We start from the raw sequence: 25592 nt of genomic DNA on the forward strand, positions 1-25592 counted from the left end.
TTGGTCTTTGCATTCCATGGGATCAACTTTCCATGACAGATATTTTGTCCCGAGAACATCATATCTGCTATCACAAATTGTGTTTTGTTTAATTTTATCAGCAGATTTGTTTCTCGTATTCATTCAAAAAGCTCTGCCAACTGTACCAAGTGATCTTTCCAGGACTTAGGGAAGATCACTACATTGTCTAAATGGACTGCACAGTTTGTTCGTGAGTCTTTGGAATTTGTTGGGTGTGTTCATCATTCCAAATGGCATCACTTTGAATTGATTAAGACCATTTGGTGTTACAATTCAGAAATTTATTTCACTGTCTTTGATAAAGGTACCTGCCAGAAACCACGTGATGTAACTGACTTGTCCAACTTTCTCGATACAGTCCTCCAATGTCGGTATTGGATGTAAGTCTGATTTTGTAACAGTCTCGATCTTCCAATAATCCAAGCAAAATCATTGAGTCCCATCCGGTTTGGGAACTAAGATGATCGGCGAGCTCCACTCGCTCGGGCTTGGTTCAATGATGTCCTCATTGAGCATATCCTCCACCTCCTTCTGGACCTGTCTGGCTTTGAGGGATAATGCCGATATGGATTGTTTTATCGGAACAGTACTCTCTAGAACAACTTCATATACAATAGTCCCCACCATATGATTCTAACATATGTCCTCATATTGCAATAACAAACCTTTCAACTGTGTTCTATGATCCTGAGACAGATAGTTTACTAATCTACCCCACTGCTCAAGGAATTCTACGATTTTGACATATTTTGAGGCACATCAAAATCCACGACATTTGGATTTGATTCCTCACTCTGTGGGGGAGTAAATAACACCTGTTTCTCCAATTCTTTCTCTCCTCTATTTTTCAGGAGGGGACCTGCACACTCATTTATAAGTCACATGAAGTAGTCTTCAAATGTGACCTGATGTGGTCTCTATTTCTGTCTTAAGCTCTATCTTTCAGATAACAACTCTCATGAATATCCTCTGCCTCCTTTTCAGAGTACACTTCACATATATATCTTTTATCGTCTTTCTGTCTGTTGCAAGTCCCTTAGCCTTTCAGGACAAAACACCTCTGTCTGACCCACTGCCTGTTCAGGTTTTCCCTGCACCATTACGGCAAACAGGGTGTCCGTTAACTGAATCTCAACTCCTTCATCTTTGTCTATAGTTTGTCCTTCGTGCAGTGACTTATAATAGTGGGATATGGTGACTGCACAGCCTGGGAAAATACCAGGATATTTCCAATTTAACACTTCCGTTTCTTTGTCTTCCTTGGGCTTCTCCACAACAAGGGATGTCACTCCCAACTTGGACCCTGCTAAACCCTTCCCAAGAACAAACTGCATTCCTGCATGTGACAGTCTGTCAATCTTTCCCGCTATAACTTCCCCAGTCTTGATTAGGCACTCCAACCCGATCTTACATAGGGAAATTCTAAATTTCTGTACGTCTTTCCCATAAATTAATGCATTCCTGGGTAACGGATCAGAAAGACTTCAAATTCATTCATCTCTTCCTATTATCAACTGGTTAGATCATGTATCTCTCAAAATGATAACTTCTTGCTCTTCTACCCCTGTTATTTCTGAGTAAACTTTACTCACAGACGCAAACTCTTTAGAGAGATCAGGTACTAACTCTATACCCAGCCCCCTCTTGGCTGTGCACTTTCCTGCAGCTCTTCGATCTTGTTGGGGTTTCCTTTAAATCTTTCACTAATGCCACTGGCTTAGCTTCGTTTACCACATCTTTTCCTACAGTCCTTACATTAACCTCCTTATGTCGGTGAAAACACCTTTTCCCAATGACCTTCGGAAACCACCGGCACTGTAATTTTCTGTGTCCCACTCCATTACAGTGAAAACACCTGAGGCCTTTCACCTCCTTTTCACTCTCTTGGGCAGCTTCTTTAACCTGTGGTAAACTCATATGTTCTACTCTTTCTTTTATAGTGTAGCATCTCCACTTTTCCAAACTCTATTCCTCACAGGACAAAATTCTGGCTGGAAGCTTGTCTTATGCAGCAGCATGTATTCATCTATTAATTCTCCTTCCATTCTCAATTTCTGAACTTTCTTTTCCTCCACGTGAATTATTATCACCTCTGGAAGTGAGGTTTTAAACTCCAGCAGAATAATCTCCCTTCGAGCCTCACAAGTCTTATCTGTCTTTAAAGCCTTCAGCCATCTATCAAAATGCCAATGTTTAATTCTTTCGAACTCAACATAAGGCTGATCTTGTCCCTTCTTTATGTTTCCGAACTGCTATCTATATGCTTCCAGTACCAGTTCGTTAGCACATAAAATATCTTGTTTCATGTCTTCATAATCTCTTGACCCCTCAACTGGCAGGGCAGCAAATACCTCACTAACTGTGCCTACCAGCTTAGCCTGAACTACCATTACCCATAAATCCTTTCACCACTCTACCTGCCTAGCCATTTTTTCAGATGAAATAAAGAAGGCTTCAACATCTTTCTCATCAAAATGTGGCAGAATCTTGACATAGTTGTATAAATCACTAATGTCCCTTTTACTCTCCAGCCTGTTCACTTGACTTTGCTTACAAAATCACAACTTCTCAAGTTCAAATTCACTCTCCATTTGCTCAGCTGAGAACCTTCTCCCCTCTTTTTAATCCCCTCTCTCTTCCCTCTTGCTTTCTCTTGCTTCTCTCTTTCTCTCTCCCTTTGTTTATCTTTAAAACTACATTTTCTTCTATTGTAATTCAAGTTTTTTCTAAATATCCTACACTTTTCTGTTTCTCTGGCACACCTTATTGTTTGAGTAATTTCCTGACAATTTCAGCTTTACTCTTGTTCTTGGTTACACCCAAAATCTAAATTCTTTGCTAATTCTAAATGTTTGGCCTTTATTTTTTCTTCTAAATGCCTTCCGCAAATGTGAGAATCATCTTAAAACCCCAGAATCTCTTTAACATTTTTAAAGAGCCATTTCTCTCACTTTAAATTTAACCAACCACAAGTCACCGAAATTAAACAAAGTGACTCATCGACTTTTTATTTAAAGCTCTCGGATAATAACGTGTCAATGATTAAATCTACTGTGCATTTTCATACCTCAAACACATTTAGCTCTGCCCAAATCTCAGACTGGATCTGTCTAAACTTGTTCAAATCGCAGACAAAAGGCCCCAAACTGTTATGACACAGAGAAAACCCCTCTCCTAATCTGAACCAGCCACAGAGAAAAAAGTGCACGTCATGCTGGAATCTGTTAACTTTCGAGAGGCAAAGATCCATTTACAGAGGTCACTATTTAAAGTAAAATTAACAGTTTTGTTATTTAAGTCCAACAGAGAATATTAAAATACACAACTATTTAGAACTCGTTTCGTTAAACCTATCTTTTACCTCCCACTCTACAATACTGGTCCAATGAAAGAAAACACCATGACTAAGATTTGAAAAGAATACAATCACGTTTCAAAACCAGTCAGCTTTGTCAATTCTCCTTTGCAGATTTTTCTCTGTAGATTTTTATCACGGTTGACTTTGATGTTCTGCTGTGCAAACATCTTACAGACAGGTACCTTTCAGAAAGCTCTTCAGCTAGCAGTCTATCTTTGTGGATGCGCTTGGCAGTTCTCTCCCTCAATGTATAAACTGTCCAGTTTTACACCTCAAAACATTGGATTATTTAATTGATTTTGATTTCATCAAATACATTATATTTCAAACTCCATTGGATTTCAGAGTGTTTGCATAGTTAAAGTGATTGGCCGAATTTGAATTTCTTTTTGTACCATGACAACTCAGATTCATTATTTGTTTCACAGTCAAATGTTTTTTTTAACTTTTTTTAGAACAATGTACACCGCTACACCTTCATATCAATATCGTTTGTCAGCCCTATGTAGTTTTCCATGAATTTGATCACCTAAATTCACATAATAGTTTTTTTCAAAATAAGACCCGCTTTCTCTCATCCTTCCTTTGTCTAAATCCTTCTTTCCAGTTATGATTCCAATTGCTTACAATGTTACTGGTATTCTTCGACAAAGTCATACATTGTGTGTGTTTTGTGAATAATCCTCTGTAATTGAATTGAGATGAACGAATGAGATGCAATCACATTCCCATATGAAGAAGTAAATGTGCAACTTTTCTGAGCTTTCTGATTTAAAAGAAAATGCAAAAATCTCCTTTATTCAGGATTGGGAAAGTGAACAAATGACGTTCACAGAGAGAACAGGAGTAATTCAATAAAGCTTTACTGGGATCATTGAATGACCAAATATTTAGTTTTCTCCTGAGAGTTTAAATTCAGCTTTATTTCAAGTCTGAGTTGTGTATGTTTTTGTCAATATGCAAATATCATCAGTGACAAATCCGCAAGTTGCTGGTAATGCTCAGTATTTCTGTTGTGAGAAAGCAATTTCAACAAAGGGTAAAAGAATGGGTCTCGGTTGCTTACTTTTTGCCAATAGTCTTCAGCGATGTGCTGGTTAGGTGCATTAGTCAGGGGCAAATTCAGAGTAATCGAGTAGGGGAATGGGTCAGAGTATGTTACACTTCAGAGGGTCAGCGTGGACGTGCTGTGTGAACTGGCCTGTTTTCCCACTGCAGTGATTCTATGAATTCTTCATACAAAGGGCGGTTGGTGCGAGGATCAGGGATGTCTCCGAGCATGTTCTGGGCATACTAAAGGGGGAGGGTGAACAGCCAGCGGTTGTGGTACACATCAATACGAATGACATCCTTAAGAGGACTGAAAGGTCCAGCAAAGAATGTTTAGGAACCATGACCTGAGTTTAAAAGCAGGATCTCCATGGTTGTGTGGGAAATAGAACCCACTGACTTCAATAACTTCAGTCTGAGACAAGATCTGAAGCAGCAGTATCGGTTATTATACTCTTGCAAGAGTGGTGCCTATAAGATAGGCACACCGAATTTAACAAGTGCACAACTTTTAGTACAATTCATTCCTCTTTTACTCCTCCCTCACTTATTCCATTGCTTCTCCCCTGTTTACATCTCCCACTTCTTTCAACACGGCTGTTTATCTCTTGCCTCATCCGGCCTTGTTCGTGTCAAAAATGCATGTCCTGCTTGGCTGTTTCACCACATCCCTCTATGGTCTATTGTTATATATCCTCCTTGAATGTCATCTGCTTCCTTCTTCGCTAAAGCAACATTTCCTTCCATTCTTTGCCCATACTGAGCCTTATGAACTCTTGATTGTGTTTATTTTTTATTTTTGCAGAAACGGGAAACAGATGCTTATAACTGTTTGTACAAGCATATCTCGCTTAACCTACACCACTCTTTCACTTTCATTTTTCAGCATTGTGATTGTTGCAGATAACAACATGTATAATTACTCCTCACAATTCCCCCTTTCTATTTTTACATTAAATTGTTGTTTCTGCAATTTTTCCTTTAAGCATCGCCCCCAAAATTCACAAGCATCATTCCTGAGACTTCATCCATCTTGGTCTCACTCAGCCCCTCATTATTTAATAGAAAAAAGTCCTGCTGCCTGATTCCCTTTTAGGGGCATCTCTTTCATTAAGGCTGTCTCAATCAGTCTTTGGGTGAGCCCTCAAATACAGGGTATGACGCAACAGCCAATGGCTACTAATACCACGGCTACTACTATCAGGGAAGTAAGGATGGAAACCACCATTCCCTTCCATTTTCTAAACAATGATTGAAACCATCCCGTGAGAGATGTGTCTTCTCCTGAATTATCAGCAGTTCCTCTGTTAAGGTAGTCAATTCCCTTACGGCCCGAGTAATTGAACCATCAGGTGCAGTGTTATTGGGAATGAAGGTAAAACAGCTTCCTCCGAACATCTCACACACACACACACACACACACACACACACACACACACACACACACACACACACACACACACACACACACACACACACACACAGACCCTTTTTCCACTAGGATCATATCAAGGGCCATTCTGTTTTCCCAAGCCATCCTACTTGTCACATCAAGCTGTTCCGATATTCCTTTAACATCACCTCTTGTATAATTTATAAATAGCTGTTGGTTAAAGAAAATGTAATTTATCCAATCTACATTTTTATTAACTGTCACCCACCAAAAGAGAGCTGACTCGGGGGGTGCTTTTAAGTCTTTCATCTCCAAGGGAGGCAACATCATATATAGGGAGGTACAGTTCCTATCATTCCATGCAGTCTCATCCTGATACAGGGCTATCATACATTTCATGCTCTTCCTGTATCGCTTCCACCCGAGCGGAAAAGAAACCACCTGGGCCACTGGTATACCAGAGGCACTTGCACAGCATTGGTCTTGTTCAGAATTTCTACAGTGTACTTTACCCATTCAATCCAGGCATTTGCATCCCCGTACCCAGTTTCTATTTCAGTGGTCTGTTTAAGTCCTTTACCTCTATAATTTTTACTACTTTAAAGTCATCGGGAGGGGTGAAAGGTTGTACCTTATTATCCAGTAATTCTGCCCGTTTTCCCTGTCCTACGCTCATTCGAAAACAACAGCACAAGAACTCATTCCCGTTAGTTTTCATTTCTATCTCAAAGGTTTCATTTAATTGTACCTGATAGGCGCCCCCCCCCCCCCCGACCCCGCCACCCCAGAGTTGCTTCGTGCGATGTTTCATTATCGTTAAGTATATTGGGTTACACTGTATCGGGAGAATCAAAAGCTGGTCGGAAAGTGGCCCGGTGTACTGTGACGAAACCAGTATACCAAGTACCATCACCGAGGCCATTCCCATAGGACTTAAGATGTATCTCTGAGCTGCGGTACTGTCCCTGATTATCTACATCCCCACAAGTTACCAAGCTGCATGCATCGGCGTCTATTACTTGCGGGTTATCAGACTCAGGAACCATTAATAACACATATGACATTGATGTTTGACAAAATCCCAATAATAAGAGAGCTATTATCATAACTCTAAGCATCCCCAGCATTCTAAACATCATGCTGAAGCACCAAAAGACTTAAGATTCAATCCTAGAGAAATAATCCTGCACTTGCGTCACCACTGTATAATTTGTTACTCAAAGTCTCTTTAGCCTGAGTTTCAGGGGGTCTTGCATTGATTTGGCTGTCTAGACTTCTTCCTCAACTGGAGATTCCACTGGCCCTTTGATCCGAGTGTAGTGAGTCCAGCCTTTCTCCGCCGTCCTTATTGCCGTTTCGGTCAAAAGTACCGCAGCCCTTCCCAGTCCACTTGCAATTTAGTCCCTGTCCTTGATTTTACTAAGACCCAATCTCCCTGTTGAATCGGATGAACAGCGAATACAAGGGGTGGAGTCTGTGCCAATAAACTCTGTTTCCTGAGGAAAGACAAAGAGGAGGACAAATCCAGTACATACTTCTTTAAGAACAAATCTTTAGTTTCTGGGTTTGGCAGTGGCTCGACGATATGCCTCCACCCATCCGGATAAATGATCAACTATTACCAACATATATCTCAGTCTTCCCACTCGGGGTAATTCGGGATAATCTACTTGGATGCTCTGGAATGTTCTTAGCCCAGGTTCTCTCCCTCCTGGGACTTGTTTCCTTAACACGTTCTTGTTTACGTTTTTACGTGTTATGCATCCCTCACATATCTGTTTGGCTATCACATGTATCCCGTTGCATCCATATTTCCTCCAGACTAAATCACACATTGATTGCACACACCAGTGGCTCCCCTGATGTCAGACAGCCATCATTTCGCGCATCATTTTGTTTAACATTTCCCTTCCATCAGGTAACATCCAATGTTCGTCTGCTGTTTTTACACCCCCTAAATCTTTCAATTCTTTTTCCTCTCTTTCAGTAAATATTGGAGCTTCCCAAGGACCTGGGACATTAGGTATTAGGGAATAAATCACTGCTTCTTGTGGGTTCAGGGCTGCTTTGTTAGTTACCTCATCGGCCAGTAATGTAGCTTTCCATTCTTTAATTAACAATGAATTAATGCGGTCATGTTTTAAATTAACCATGAATCAATAGGACAGGTCACTGAGAATGTGTGAAGGCATCCTGCCAATTAATATTGATTCAGGCTAGCACAATCGATTTATTATAAATATTAATTATTAATTATATATATAATATAAATAATATAATCATTATCTGTAATTCAGGTTGGAAACACAAGTGACCAAAACATTTTTTTAAAAACTGTACTAGCGCAGTTCTGTTTGTTTACCAATCACTTGTGACTTCTCATTCTGTTTCTGTAATTGTTTTGCTTGAGCACCTTCATTTTTAAGAACCTCAACAGATTTCATAGCACCATTTGCAGTTAATCCAATCGCCAATTTGGTAGCAATATCTCGTCATGAGCGCAAAACTGATTCTTCGTGCCTCTCATCACAGAACTGTGGCCATAATCCAATTAACCCTTTCATTCCTCCTCGCTGGCGCTTAAAATTTAAGGATGACCTTGCTGCCCCCGTATCGTCTAGGAAAACGACGTCCTTATTATAAAGTCGCACCTTTAAATTTATCAAGTGTTCCTGGTGGGCCCCAGGGGGCAGGAACCCCTGACACCGCTATTCTTCATAGAGATTCATATGCAATATCGCCCTCTCTGCCCTTTTCAGATCCGGACACTCCTGCTTAATGTGACCTGCGTTTACACAGTAATAACATCCCACCTGTCGGGATTTCCACCTCGATTCCCCTCCCTGTCCACCAAACACCTTAACATCTCCTCCCTTTATTTTCAACATGCTGCCCACCACCATTCCGGTTTCTTTCTCCTTTTAGGTTTGACTTTTTTTATAAACTCATCAACCGTGGGCTACCATTATTTTTGCCTTTTGTTTCTGCTTCTCATGTTACGTTGCCAGATGTTTGTTTGCTCCCTATAACTTCAAATACAAATTCATCAATTTATGCTTGTCTAACTTTAAAGCCTGTTCCTAACTATACATTTTGGAACCTTACCTGTAAATATATGTTTATATAATATAAATTCATTTATTCAGTATTTAATACTTAAAATGTAAAATGCATACAGTTCCTAACTTTGAAATCCACTATAATTACCCTGTTTCATTTCCTTAATTTAATCCTAAAATTAGTTTTCTTAAGTAGTCTTAACCAGTCAATGCTCAATTACAATACCATAGGTCGTGAAATAATCAGAGGTGTCTTAAAAGGATTTGTCTATTCAAGTTTAAAACAACGTCTAATGCATGAATAATGGCCGAATCCAAGGACACAGATATTAACCATTGGATTTTTAAAATTACAATCTAATGTTGAACTGAAACGTCAATTGCCCTCCATAAATCACTGGTATGTAAGGATAAAAGAGATTAGTTAGAAACTGATAGTGAGGCAGTCATGACCTGTAAAAGAGCAGGAGTTAACATTTTATTTCATAATGACTGTAATATCCTTAACCTTAAAATAAATCATGTTAAATTTCCATAATAGAAATCAGATTCAAAACAGTCTCGGATCTCAACCTCCAGGGAACAAAGCACAAACACTCATTCACCAACAAACAAACGTGCATTCAAACCAAATCACAAAGGGTTAAACTTTCTACCAGCTGTACAGGAATTGGGGTTAGAGTCCTCTGGGTATGTGGTTGGGGTTAGAGTCTCCTAGGATTAACTAGATTAATCAATTGGCAAGGGGAACCTCAAAGAATGATTCATCGAACGTATGAGGGATTATTTCTTCGAGTAACACCTCGAGGAACCAAACAGAGAACTGGCTTTGCTATTATATAATGAAGAAGGAGTGATAAGTCATACTGTAGTACAAGATCACCTCAGAAAGAGTGACCGCAAAATGCTGCAGTTTCACATTCAGACTGAAACAGTGAAGAAAGAGTCACAGATGTGAGGTTTGGTGTTGGACAATGATAATTTAACTGGCCTGAAGAAGGGCTTGGCCTGAATGGACTTGGCAAAAAACATTAAAAGTCGGCACATTTGAAGAACAGTGGCAACTACTACGGGAGATAGTCCAAACTCCTTAATTAAAGTGCAATCCTGAGTGGAAGTTGAATTTTAAAAAGGTGAAAAGTGATTCATGTCTCAACAAAGAAGCCGATACTAACATGAAGGTGATAGCCTGGTGGCATTATCACCGACTGCTGGTCCAGATAATGTTCTGGGGACTCACGTTCAAGTGCCGCCATTGCAGATGGTGGAGTTTAAATTCAATATGAACCTAGAATTAAGAGTCTATTGATAATAGTGAATCAATTGCTTATTGTTTGAAACATCCATACGTTTCATGAATGTCCTTTAGGACCGGAAACCGCCATCCTTAACTGATCTGATCTACATGTGACTTTAAATCCACACAAATTTGCTTGACGCTAACTGCCCTCTGGGCAATTAGGGAAGGACAATGAGTGTTGTCTAACCAGCGACGCCATCTTCCTATGAATAGAATAAAGAAAAACGCTTTAATTTTTCGCAAACTTTTGCTAAAAACAAAATCAAAATGGCTACGAAGGAAAATGTGTCGAAAACATAAGAATTGTTAAAAAAAACACTTCTCCGAGTCGGCAAAACGTAAAACAATGCTGAACGAAAATGTTGGCCTTTTAGAGAATGAAAACGGCGGGGTAGTAATGGGAAACTCAGAAGTGGCAGAGGTAAAGCCAACACTTCTTGCTTTCACAGTGCAAGATAATCTCTTCCCAAAATTTATGACAACTGCAAAGGATCTTGATGGAAGTACGATGCTGAGGGAAAAAGGTATTAAACACATTGATGGGATTAGAGGGAGGTCAGGCTCTCGGCCTGCAGTCTATTATATTAAAGGAGGTAACAGCAGAGGTACCTAATGTGTTAGTTACGAGATTCAAAAAATCCTTTGATTCTGGAACTGTGCAGAACTATTGGAAAATTAATAATGTGACACTCGTATTCAAAACAAGAGAAAGGAAAAAAATGACAAACTTTAGACCAGTGAGTTTTAACTCTGTAGTGGGGAAGTTTCTTCAGTCAACCATAACGTAAGAAATAACTGAACATTTGGAAAAACAAAGATCCGTTCACCACTGTCAGCATGGTTTCATGATGGGCAGGTTGTGCTTGACATACCTGCTGGAGTTCTTTGAGAACACAACAAACAATGTGGATAATTGGGATACAGCAACTGCTGTACATCAAAACGTCAGAAGGCATTTGACAAGGTGCTGCATAAAGGACTGATCTAGCAGGTTAGATCCCAGGGGGTTACGGGTAGAATACTGAATTGGAAAAAAGATTGGCTTACTGGCAGAAAGCAGAGCATCGGGATAACTGGTCTTTCTCTGACGAACTAAAACTAGTGAGGTGCTGCAGGTTTCAGTTCTCAGACCTCAACTGTTTACAATCAATCCAAATAACTTGGAAGGAGAGACAGAGTGTAGCAACTAAATTCACAGATGATACTAAACTAGGTGGCAAACAGGCTGTAATATGGGAATAAAGAGTTTACAGATGAATATTGGAAATTGGGGCAGATTGTTATATCTGGCAGATGGTATTTAATGTGGATAAGTGCAAAGTTGAATTTCCTTCCACCACTCCTAAGTTCTATGTTCTTGTGTTGCTCCATCTGCAGTTCTTTGAATTTTATGCATTGTTGGTGGCTGGGGTAACATGACTCCTGGGCTTTGGTCAAGGGAGGTGTAGGTTGCTCTGTGTGTCAGGAACAAGACATTAATGTGGAGAAAAGAGCGCAGTTAGGCTTTATTGATTCTCACAGCAGGCCTGGCACCCAGTTGGCCTATCCCTGCTCTTTATTCCTGATGTTTAATGGCCTGATGTAAACCACATCAAAATGTTGCAGTCAGACAGACAGTCCGTAATTAACTTGCCCTTTTCATAATAAAGAGACAAATTACCATTCCGATCAGAAGTAAATACTTGGCAATTTTTTGAGATTTCAATGACTATTTGCTGCAACTTCAGTCTGAGAAGTGAGTGACAGGACCTCAAAACATTTTAGCATTGTTCTAACTTTATAGTTTAGCTAGTGAGTAAAGATATTACATTATCAACACTGTTGGAAAGTGTCAGACTGTATATCTTATGAAAAATATTTTGAATTATTATAAAATAATACAAACATTGAAAAGGTTAGAAAAGGAAGACGTGAAGAGGATATAAGTCTTTAAAGAGGTCAGGGGAACGGGCAAATATTGTTCTTTGGATCATAGTTCAGAAACTGTGTCTGTGTTTGAGCATGTTGGAGAGTTTAATGGAAAAGTTGTATTATTTCAATGAACAGAATGAGAAACGGAGGCACGAGGAATGGGGAATCTGGATAACAGGACAAACCTCTGCTTCAATATCACATTTTTCAGAAGGCAATGTAAATCTTAAAATATTTTAACACCAAATACATTTAGACCTAGGAAAGTTTTTCTACAGTTTACAGATTAATGGTGAGAAACCTTTCACTTTATAAGTGTGTCTCCTTTTTATTGAGACTACGAGTAAGGGGAAAAGCTGCTCTCTGATCATTCTGTGCATACCCCTCATGTTGTGAAACACCACCACCAGGAGCACCTCTCAACATTCTTTGCTTAAAAGTAAAATCAAGTAAAACAAGCCTCTCTTCAGTTTGAGTACTCTCTTGTCTTAATACTTCAGAAATGTATCACATTTATATGTGTTAAATTTTTCATCAGCAATTGATCTGTCCACCTGAACAGTTGGTTTATACCCTCCTGCAACCTCACACCTTACTCGTCTCTGTAATCCACCAGCTCATCATTGTGTCATCCACAACGTTATTTATCATTCCCCCAAACTCCATTCCCCCCATTCTCATCATCATCATTTACGAAGTTCACTACTTAGCCTTGATTTTCTTCCCGTTCTCTTGTTATTCCTATTTTTGTGAATTTATAGTGAAATGCGGTTGAGGTTTTTTATGAGGGAGCCACGAATTTTATTTTGGACATGAAGCTGAATTTGCCTTTTATACTATGCCCTTCTCTATGATTTATTCATAAGGCTTGTACGTAATTAATATTGGATTAGATGTAGGTGGCTTTCTCTGCAACATTTGGGTTTTACGTAGACCCGGGTAATGTTATTTGTATCATTCCTGCAATATTCAGAGCTGAAGGAACTTTCCGTCTGTACGATGAACACAGATGCACAATTTTGTTTGAAAGAGTTCGAGTGATGAGGATAAAGATTCAATTAAATTCTATATTTAGAATCGTGGAAGGAGATTAAACCGTATTGTAAAGTCACGTTGAATTGGGAACAAATAATTAAAACATGTATCCACATTTCTTCATATTGTAAAGACAGTTTCACATAATGTTCTTTGAGCAGCATGGATCTTACAGCTGCTCCTGGGATTGCAGACAGTTGAATATTTAATGTAGTATTTTTTGCAGTTGATATAGTTATTATCGTTTATTAATTTAACATCATTTTTTCTATTTTGTTTCATTTACATACAAAAACCATCAAAAACACCTCGCAATTTTCTTTCAAACGAATTTTTGTTTTAAAAGAGTTTTTTAAGGGTGGTTTACAAAGAAAGGAAAAGTTTATTTCTGTTTTAAAAGGTTTCTTTTATTACATTGCACATGTGTTTTTGCTTTGAAAAATTAATCAGCTCTTTTTAAATTACGGACTTGTACCTTCCTTCCGGAGAGTCTGAGACGTTTTCAGCTTCGGAGGAGACTACTTTCTTCTCGGGATTTATTGAAGAGGAATATTTTTATTGATATAATTAGCTAAATGGTTGATTTTGTTTACCTGTTATATGTTTGATACGTATATGAATATATTTTTCCATTTTTTTAACCGTTATTGTCTGTAGGTAATGAAAGGTAACATCTATATAAGTTGTCAAAAGCAATCCTACTTTTATGCATAATGTTATTAAGGCTACATATAAGGTACTGTGAGAGATGGCTAGACGATTTAGTAAAAACTGCTATCCAGCAAATCAGTTAGATAGTTGGGTGACTGTCAGGAAAGATAAGAAGGTAGTTCATGTCAACGGGTGGCTATACATCTATCAATATGCTTTTCTGCTTTTAGAATAGCTGAAGGGGATTGCCTGTCTGAGGAAAATGGAAGGGCAATCAATTATTGGACACTTAGAAAGATTCTTATGTTCAGCAGCGTTTGGGAAGAGTTAGTAGAATTATTGCTTCAATGGACTTTTCTATCAGGGGCATCAACAGGAGATTCTGGGGCAGTGACCGTTAATTTAGGATGGTTTTTGCTTTACCTGTGCGAGGATTAAGAACGTTTCGAAACATTTCAAGCACGTAGTTAAAGGTGAGATTGAATAGCCAAACATTATTGGAGATAATGGCAGGAATGACACTTTTTAGGGAGATTAAAGCAGTACAGAGTGAACTTAAGAGGTGAGGTAGAGTATTAAAAATAAAACCGTTAAAGCAATACTTTCTTGTTTACTCCCAATGCCAAACTCAACTGGGAAGGAACAAAGGGTTAAAGGAGAAAAATCAATGGCTGAAGAGCTATTGTGTTATTGAGGGATTTCGATTTTTGGGGAAATGGAATCTATTTTACAATAGAAATGACCTGTTCAGAAAAGATTGTTCTAATCAAAACTGGAAAGCAACGAATATCTTAGCTGGGAGATTTGCTCATTCTATGTAGGGAAACTTTATATTGATAGAGACAGCAAGGCGGATATTCCAAGTAGCAGTACAAATAGCAGGATGGTTAGAGAAGTTTATGAATGTGAGGAGAGCACGTCAATTAGAAAAGAAAAACGAGACAGTCAAGATTATATAGTAATTCTGAAGCACGACATTTTATTTATTTCAATGTAAGGGGTCTTACAGGGAAGGCTGAGGAACTCAAGGCATGTTTAAGAATATGGAATTGAGACATCATATGTATTACAGAAAATTAGTTGAGAGATGTTCAAGTCGAGAGTGTATTTATGGGAAAACACAGCAGGTCGGCAGCATGTGAGGATCAGGAAAGTCAACGTTTTGGGCAAAAGCCGCTCATGTGGAATGGGCTGATGAAAGGCTTTTGCTTGAAACATCGAGTTTCCTGCTCCTCGGATGCTGCCTGACCTACTGTGCTTTTCCACCACCACACTCTTGACTCTAATATCCAGCATCTGCAGTCCTCACTTTCGCCTGAAAGATGTTCAAGACTGGCAATTCAATGTTCCAGATGTAAAGGGTCATATAAAGGATGGAAACGGACATGCGGAGGGCAGGGAGGGGGAGGTCTGCCATTTTTGATTAAGGAATAAATTATTGCTGTAACTGGGAAAGATATTTCTGAACAAGTATCCAGTTAAAATATTCATGAAGTATTAAAAATAAGAAAATAAAGTTGACTTTGAACAGATTGAACTAAATGCTCATTTGTGACAAATCGTCCATTGAAAATATATTGGTCGAAATTAAAAATAAGAAAGGAAAGAGCACGTTTATTGTATTGTACCATATGCTCTCCCAAAGTAAGAAAGAAATTGTGAAACAAACATAAAGGGAGATCTCGGACATATGTAAGCTTACAATAATGGGGGATTTTAATTTTCTAAAAATTGATTGGGACTACCATAGCGTTAACGGGTTGGATGGTGAAGAATTTGTCAAATGTGTTCACAAAAATTTTCTTCTTCAATATGCGGATGATTCTAACAGAGAAAGAGCTAAACTAGGCCTTCTTTTGTGCAATAGGCAGGGCAAGTGACTGAAGTAAACGTGAGGGCATATTTTGGGTTTTGCAATCATAACTCTATTCGTTTCATAATGGTTATGGAAAATAATAAGTCTTTCATTCATGTTTGCTTTAATTGGAGTACCATAAATTTTAATGGCATGGGACAAGGACTTACCAAGTTTAATTGGAGTAGACTGTTAGCAGGTAAAACAATGTCCGACAAGTGGGAGGCGTTCAACAGTATGACGTTGGGAGTTGAGAGGCATTATGTTCCTTTTAGAGTGAAGGGTAATGCTGGTAAGCTTAAGGAACAATGGACAACTACAGTTATTTAGCTTTTATTCAGGAATCAAAGAAAACCTTACTTTAGACATAGAGAACTTTATTCAATTTCATTTCTTAGTCAATATAAAGAATGTGGGGCATTATTTCGAGAGAAATCACGAAAGCAAAAACAGATATGAGATAGCATTGACGGATAAGGTTAAGGATAATCCAAAGATATTGTGCAACTACATTAACAGCAAGAGGGTAACCACAGAGAGGGTGAGGTCTCTCAAAGATCATGAAGGATATCAATGTTTTGAACCAACAAGATGGGGAATAAAATCATCCCATTCCCGATTCACTAGACGGCAACAAACACACATTATTGCCTGCAGCTCACATTCATCCAGCTTGAACTCTATCTGCTATTTGTCAATCTCTTGACCTATTTGCTCAAGATCCTTTTGTATTCTTAGAAACCCTTCTTCATTGTCCACGATGCCACCAGTTTTGGTGTCATCCGCAAACTTATGAACCGTGCCTTCGATATTCTCACGCAAATAATTTGCATAAATGACAAACAATGAAAACCCAGAACGAACCTCTGTGCGACACTGCTGGGCACAAGCTTTCAGTCCGAAAAACAACCACCCACCATTACTCTCTGTCTCCTGTCATTGTACCAATGGAAAGAAACCCCACAGTTCTGGCAGTATTGGAGCAGAGAAAAAATGGAATTAACTCTTTTTGAGTCTAACATAACTTGTTCAGAACAGGTTCATCTAAGACTCGATCTGTTTCCTCTGCCCAGATCCTGTGTAATCTGTTGCTTTCCTCCTTCATTTTGCATTTGTATTTCAGATTTCCACTTTCTCTAATATTTTGCTTTTTCTTGGTTGCTCTGGATGTTGAACCCGATTATATTTGGACAATATGCTCCATTCCTGTTCCCATCACTCGTGCCAGTGACGCATGTATTACACTGGAGTCTGTTTCTTCTTTAAGTTCTGAAAATAAATGCGTGGATCTCATCAAAGTAATTTTGATTTAAAAGGCCTTTAATAGACAGCTTCACTTGATGAAAAATTAGGAGTAGTATATTAATTATGATATTGTCTGTGCGTTTTATGACGAAGCTTGTCTCCTCAGTCTCTGAACATTTTCAATATATTTCTCTGAATAAGTACAATAAAGGTGGCTGTCACGCAGCCCATCATCTCTGTACCAGCTCGGTATGAGCTGTATTCTCACTCTTACTCTGCTGTAACTCACTATAATGAAATACATTTTGTTATCTATGTCTGTTTTTATTTCTGAATATCCCTTCCAGATATAAACAATCTTAACAACCTGTATAACCTGTGATTAAAAAGTCAATATATAAAATATAACTATGTACTTCACATTTAAAATTGCCCTATTTCATTCACATTGTTGTTCAACATTCCATAAACCAGGGGTCATCTGTTATCTTGCTCTGCATTGCATTTCATTCCATTTGTCAAAAACAGTGATGGCTGAATACTAGTAACTGGGAGATAATGCTGCACTCCCCTCCAGTCACCTCAGCCTCTGGCCGCAGCCTTTTCTGTCTCATAGCCATAACTTTTAATAAACAAAGTTATTATACATTGCTATGGTCAGGCCCGACCCATCACAACATTCTTAAGCACATAGCCCAATCTGCAGTGTTGCCACTTGTTGAAGGTAAGTTTATAGTGGATATTCCCAGAGTGAATTAGTTGGTCTGACAGTCGACTTTTAAACCAACAGAATGCATTTGCAAAAATAAGGAATGAAATACAACGAACCGAAAATACTGTACCTGAACAATTCATCTTTTCCAAAACTGACAGGATATCTCCAATTAATGATGCTGATCCAAATTACTTGCAACAATCCGAATAAACAAACCCCTGAGCACAAAGAGTAAACATTTCCCCCAAAAAAACTTATCGGTTACAAAGTCAGAGGGCTGAAGGAGGGGGAGAGCGTCCAGTTTCAACACTGAACCTGACTCAACTAACCCTCGAACTGAACTGACCTGTACAGCTGAGAGTTGGCCACATCCCCTTGAATGTGCCAGTTTTTTAAAAGGCTTGAAAGCCCTCTGTCCGAGGCATTATCTGTTAGGCAAAAAAACAAAGGACCCCAATGAAGCATTCAATATTGAGACATGTTGGAACCTTGGGATGTTTAGAACCTCTCTGAAAAAAAAAATCAAGGACAACATAACCTTATCAAGAGACCCCTCTGTGACAACTCCCCCAATATAAAATCGAATCTTCAATATCCAAAGATGGCATCAGTTTTCAAATCCACCAAAAATAGTGGTACATACTCTAAAATGCGCATATACATTTGTTTACAGGAAACATGCGAACAGGCACCACTACATCCAGATTCAGTGTGTGGAACTTCCATCATTGAGTGTCTCCATTTGCATTGGCAATCACTTTTTCAAGACCTCCACGTGCACAATTTTCAAATTGAATGGCTGTAACAACAGGCCCCAGCTAAACAGTCTCGCATTTTTGTCCTTAAATTTCTCCAAAAAGACTTCACTGGGTTGTGATCAGTGTAAAGGGTTGTCTCCGATATGTTGCGGGCAACGTTAACACTGAAATGTTGTCGTGCCAACACAAAGCTCACAGTCTCTTTCTCAACTGTTGAATATTTCTACTAATGAACGTTCAACTCCTTGGAGAAATACCCAATAGGTCTTTGTGTCTTCTTGTCGATTTCCTGCAGGAGCCCAGCACCGAAATCCACATTTAAATCCACCTTGAATGGTTTTGCATAATCTGGTGTGTCTGATCGTGGGCAGTGGTTACCACATATTTCAAATTCCGCCAAATGCCTTCTGACAGTCCTCTGTCCGCTGAAACTTCTTGCCTTTCTTTAACAATTCAGTGAGTGGAGCAGTCACACTGCGAAAATCAGGTACAAACGTTTGATAAAATCCACTTAGTCCTGCTCTTTTTGTCAACGGTGTGGGAAATTCCCCAATTACCTTCACTTTTAAATCTCATGGTACCGTTTATCTATGGCCAATAGCATGGCCAAGGAAGGTGACTTTTGCTTTGGCAGATTCACTTTACGCTCAGTTTACCACCAAGTCTGCCTTCCGAAGTTGATCAAACAAGTCCGCTAGATTCTGTAAGTGTTCCTTCCATGAGTCAGTAAAAATCACAAAGTCATAAATGTACACCACAGGTTGGATAATCCGGCAATTTATTGGTTAGTCCCTGAAATGTGGCCGGCACATTTTTCATACCAAATGTAAGTGGCTTGTCCCACATTTTCAACACAGTCTTCCAACCATGGAACTGGGTATGCATCAACCTTTTTAACTGCATTGATGTTGCGATAGTCCACACATAATCATTGGGTACCATTTGGCTTTGGCACCATGACTATGGGTGATTTCCAGTCACTGTAACACATGTTGATTATGTCATCTTAGAGTATGTATTCAATCTACTTCTGAACCTGTGCCAACCTTAGAGGATTATGCCTGTAACGATGTTGCTTAATCGTAACGGCATCTCTTATAGCTACATTATGCACAATTAGGTGAGTACTTCCAAGTTAATATCTGCATATCTCCCCATGTGATAGTACTAACTCTTTCTGGTCATTTCGATTTTTCTCAGAAAGGTAACTCAATCATTTATCCCAATTTTAGACAACTACCTCATTGTCCACTTTAATTTGTGGAATTAAATTTGTGGATTCTGTGCCGTAATCATTAACACCTAGTTCTCTGGCTGTCCTTACCTGTCAAAGTACCTTTTGTGTCTATTCACATGACATACGCTGTGAGATTTCTTTCTTTCTGGAGTCCCTATCAAGTAGTTACCCTCACTCAATATCCGTTGTATTTGATAAGGCCTACTTAAACTTGCTTTTCAAGTTTCACCTATAACTGGAAGTAACAGTAGAAGTTTTCCTCCTCTCTCTACAAGAATCTCAGGGAGTCCCTCTCCCACTGCAACTCCCAGGTACCTATCACCTTCATCTCCTCCCCCACTCACCCATTGTACTCTATGCTACTCTCTCCCCACCCCCACCCTCCTCTAGCTTATCTCTCCATGCTTCAGGCTCACTGCCTTTATTCCAGATGAAGGGCTTTTGCCCGAAACGTTGATTTCGCTGCTCGTTGGATGCTGCCTGAACTGCTGTGCTCTTCCAGCACCACTAATCCAGTAATACCTTATCCCCGATCGCAAAATTGCAATTTTTAAAATTTCCTATCCGCTTCCTGTTTTATTGCATGCTGCAATACTTTTAAATGCTGTCTAGCCAACTCCCCAGCGCTCTTCATCGTTCCTTAGGTTTTGAGACCAAGTCCAAATGTGTGGCCTTTGAACTCTGATTTACTATTTTCTCCTTAATTAATTTTAATGGTCCTCTCACTTAATGCCCCGAAAATAATTCCAGTGGAATGAATTTGCTCTGTTAATTTGGGGCATCCCTGATCACAAAAAGTGCAAATGGAATTCCCTCACCCTAATCATCTGGATAATCCTGATTATAAGCCCTCCACATGGTCTTTAATGTTTAATGTCACTTTCTAGCGCTCCCTGCAATTTTGGATGGTATGCGGTAGATTTGAGTTGCTTTATTCCTAAGCCATTATCGTGATAAATTAGATGTGAAGTTTGAAGCTTGGTCTCACTGTATCTTCATTGGTAGTCCATATCTATTTTTTTTTAAAAAGAGTAATTCCTTTGCAATTCTTTTATCTGTGTTACTGCACCTCGGGATGGTCTCTGGAAATCTAGTCGATGCATCCATTATTGTTAACAAATACTGATGGCCACTTTTTTGTTTGCAATCGAGAACCTAACCAATCAATTAAGACTCCTGTAAAAGGTTCCTCAAATGCCGGAATAGTTAAGAAAGGTGCAGGTTTTATTATCGCTTGTGCTTTTCCAATTACCTGACATATATGATGCATCTGGAAAAATTCAACTACATCCTGTTGCAGCCCAGGCCAGTAAAATGTCTCTGTATTCTGTCTGTTTTTTCATCACTCCTAACTGATGCACCATTCGCATCACCTCCTTTCTGTACCCCATTGGCAATATGACTTGATGAATCTCTTCCCATTTCTCATCTCCTTGAATATATGTTAGTCTCCATTTCCTCATTTGGACATCATTTTTAAGATATTTACACTTAGGGATACATTCAAAATTCCTAACGTATATGTTTTTTTGATACAACTGCTTTAAACTTTTATCTTTCTGCTGTGACTCAATAAGTTTAACTGAGCAAAAAATATTTACATGATCACCTATTTGCACCTGTTTTGCCTCACCTTTCTGATGGAACAAGGTATCTGCTCATGCCACTTAAGATTCCTTATCTTTAAGTTTTTGGTATTTTCTGTTTCAACTGGTGATATTGGGACTTTATTACCCATAATCAGTAAAGTTTCCAGGATAAGATTCCTACATTGATTCAGTTGCTTGCATATCCACTGGCTTTTGAACGAGAGTAGCAGTGATCCAACCACTGAATCAGCTATATTTTCTGCAAGGATAAATTTTATTGCTGGAGCTGAGACTTTGTCCAATACACCTACCACAATTTCCCCACACTTTTCTGGACACGCTATGCTCACTTTACATATTTTTGCACCTTTTGTCTCCTGGTGAATTCACTCTAGCAGTACTTTTCTGGAAATAGTCCTTCAGGAGTATATATCTCCTTACCTTTTCACAAGAGGATCCTGTGTCTCTTAATATTGCATCCTCTTTACCTGCCCTATGTGAATAAAATTCCCTTTGCAGGTATATATTCTCAGCAGATCTGGCACTTCCTCCTTAACAAACCTCCAATCAGCTTGTACACTCTGATGCAGCTTTCTAGCTTCCACTGTGCTTTCTGTTACCACTCCGACAAAACTCCCAGACTTTACTTTTTATTCCTGCATTTGTGTTTTTTTTTTCTGAACCCACCAAAACAGTGATTTCATGTGTCCTAATTTGTTGCAATGAAAACTTTTTAACTTTGAGCTTTTTATCTTGTTTGCCTCCTTCACGTATTGCCTTTTTACCCTGTGTTAAGTTCTTCACCACGATCTACATCTCCCTTTCTACGTGGGGATTTCTCTTTGCCAAAATTTCTATCCATCATGGACTGAAATTGATTCTGGAAGCCAAAACAAGTTTTATAATCATAATCTCTATTCATAATCATCAGCCACAAATGGGCTTGCACTATGTGAATGCTTAAACTCCTTCAAAGAAATTGTCCCTCGAAGAGGATCTTGTGTTTGCTCTCTTTTTAAAGCTCTTATCCATCTCTCAAAATTACTTTGTTTGATCCTTTCAAACTTAATATGGGTTCGACCAGGATCCTTCCTTAAATTCCTGAAACGTTGTCTGTAGGCTTTTGGCACATGCTCATATGTAAATTTTTCCCTCCTCATACTCCCCAGATCCCTCCTCTGATAGTGTTGTACATACCTCACTAGCTCTACCTACAAGTTTTGTTTGGGTCAACAAAACCTACATGGTCACTGCCCACTGAAATTCTTCAGCCACTTTCCTCCTCATTAATCTAGGCAAGCTGTGAATATACTGAAACACGTTTCTCACCAGGCTTTGGGACGACAATGGGATTGCCCATCCTCCGTCTGTTCCTCACTCAGCTTACCTTCAGCATTCATCCTCATCCTTTAAAGCTGACTTTCCATTATAAGCGACCTTCTCTGAAGTTCAAATGCTCCCTCTTTTTCTTTCTCTCCTGCTGAAGCTATTAATTTTTTTTCTCTTTCCTCTGCTAAACCTATTCGTTATCTTTCTTCCACTTCTGACTTTAGTCGTAGCTCAAACTGCTTCATCTCTGCTTCTAACTCAAGCTGCTTCTTTTGCAATTGAAGTTTAGTCATCCCACAGATCCTGATTGGGTTTCCAGCAAATTAGAATGCTGAGCTACTGCTGTAATCATCTCCTCTTTCCTCACATCAGAGGGTAGCTTTCACTCCCTTTGTCTACTAATTCCTGCGGCTTGGACTTATGTGCATTTTGTAAAACCCCCAAGGTCACTTCCTCCACCTCCAAAACAAGCTTTGTTCCTGCAGGAACCATTGCTATCTGAAGGTCTGTTTACTCACCTAATCAACACACGAAGTAAGAGACAATATCACCTGCCACTCGCTGTCTAAATTCCGCGAAGGCCCCTAATCTGTTATGGACCAGACCCGAACCCTCAAAACATTTTAAGCAGGTAGCCGGACGGTAAATTTGCTACTTATTGAAGGTTCGTGTATAGCTGACATTCCCAGAGAGAATTAGCTGGTCAGACTGCCGAGTTTTAAACAAATGACATTTATTTGCCAAATTACCAAATTAAACATAAGGAACCGAAAATAGAATACCTGAATAACGTATCGTATCCGAACCTGACAGGCTATCCCGATTTAAAGATGCTGTTCCAATATACTTGCAACAATCCCAATAAACAAAACCCCTTAGCACCAAGAATAAAACTGACACAACTGCTTACAGGTTATAATGTCGGAAGGGCAGAAGGAGGCAGAGAGCGTCCAGTGACTCTGACTCAACTAGCCCCTGAACTGATCCAACCTGTCCAGTTGTGGGAGCTGGACAGGTCCTCCTGATTATACAGGGTACTTTTTAGAGACTTGAAAGGCTTCTTGGATGAGGCATTATCTGTTAGGTATAAACAAATGGACCACAAAGAACCTTTCAAAATTCTGACATATTGGAATCTTGGGTCCTTTAGACCCTCTTTCAAAAGAACCAAGGACAACATAACCCTGTAAAGGGACTGGCTTTGTGAGAACATGCCACATTTGGCTTTGGACTGAATTCCAAAACTGTAAGTCTTACCGCTTTGAAGCCAATATAATGTATTAAGGTGTTTGTTAGTTTACATAAAACAGTGCTCAATCATATTGTGTGTTGAAGATTCAGCATTGTCACGAGTGGAATGTCCAGACATATCCACACTTCCTGTGTATGGTCAGGGCAAATATATCCACTGAGAATCTGTTGCTTGGCGCCTGTTCTAGTCAAGGAGAGACCAGCATGGAAACCACATCTAGATTGTGATTTTTTTTTTGTGGATGGTCATGGTGGAGCGTTCAGGTGGTTACAGTATTGCAAATGAATAACACAGCAGAATCATCTAACCCGCGATAAGAAAACGTCAATAATTCTCCCTCACAATTAACTTCACGAGAGCAAATGGAAATGGGAGATGTGACCATTAGCCAGCGATATCAACATTCAATTCAATCCAGTTGTTATTTTAAACTGAAGGTCGTATTCCAAAAGGAGTTATCTGGGTCTGTTTGTTCAATGACTGTGATTGATGTCACTCTCCATGGATCCTAATTATGTCACTGGATGGTTTTCCTCTTCTATTTGTACGGGGCTTCCTCCAATGCATTATCCCATTATTGATGCAGATGTATCACCAGCAACACTGACAAGGATCAGCAGTTGCAGCGACAGGGAAAGGAGAGATCAGAATCTGAGAACCATAGACTGGACTGTTCCAACAATGGGCCAGAATCTGAGAACAGTAGATGGAATATTTCAACAGTGGATCAGAATCTGACAGCATTAGACTGGAATATTTCAACAGTGGATCAGAATCCGAGAGCATTAGACTGGAATATGCCAACAATGGATCAGAATCTGAGAACAGTCGACTGGAATGACGCAACAATGGACAGGAGTTTATCCTGGGGTCTTTTGTATCTTTCCTGGTATTGGCACATATTACCAGATCGGATATTAGGTGTACTGCTGATTATTCAGGCTGGTTACTATCCCATGCTCGCTATTGTTGGTGTTCCTGGTAAGTCTCCCCATCACTATCGATTTATTAATCCCATGGTGAACTTCAGTGCTATTTCTGTTATCAATATTTAGTAAATACTGAAACTATTGTCTTCAGTTTCAAATGAATTCATTACCCACAAATTTCAGAACCGCCCACACCCCCGCACACACAAACATCTGAAAACAAGACTGTTCACAATCACAAAGTACCTATTTTCCCCGAATTGATTTATGTCTTGGTATTCTCTCCATCACCAAAGCTACTCACTCCCAGCTCCATGGTAGTGCCAGACCCTATCTTGACGTCAGTGTGAGTGCTAAATAAACCATTATCTATACCTTGGTAAAAGTCAGACTTTATGGTTCCTGTTCTCTTCTAATCACTCTTTCCGTTACAAATGTTTCCATCAAAATCTTGTTCTTGTCTGTAAAGTAAATTCATGACAGGGACACGGTGTCAGAGTAGTAATGTCGCTGGCCACGTAATTCAGTGGCCCAGGTAACTACACTGTTGACACTGTTTCAAATCCTATCACAGATGATGACAGAACTTAAATTCAAATGACAGGAACTAGAAATAAAAGTGAATTTTACTAGTATAATACCACCAGCACTTTGTCAATAAGTTTATCTATTTCATTGTTGTCCTTTGGTGATTAAATCTCACATTATTGCCTGGTCTGAATTAAGACTGATGTCAGACCCAATACCTTATGGAATGGCCTCACAGTAAAAGGCATTTAGTTAGGTCCACAAATGCTGCTCTGTCAGTGATGCAGACATCCCATGAAAGGTAGGGGAAAAAATGCCTCTAGAGATCAGAAACAAAAGGAACGAGTAAATGCCAGAGAAACTGAACAGATTTGGTA

Source organism: Chiloscyllium punctatum, chromosome 50, assembly GCF_047496795.1.
Source record: "Chiloscyllium punctatum isolate Juve2018m chromosome 50, sChiPun1.3, whole genome shotgun sequence".
Classification (NCBI taxonomy): Eukaryota; Metazoa; Chordata; class Chondrichthyes; order Orectolobiformes; family Hemiscylliidae; genus Chiloscyllium; species Chiloscyllium punctatum.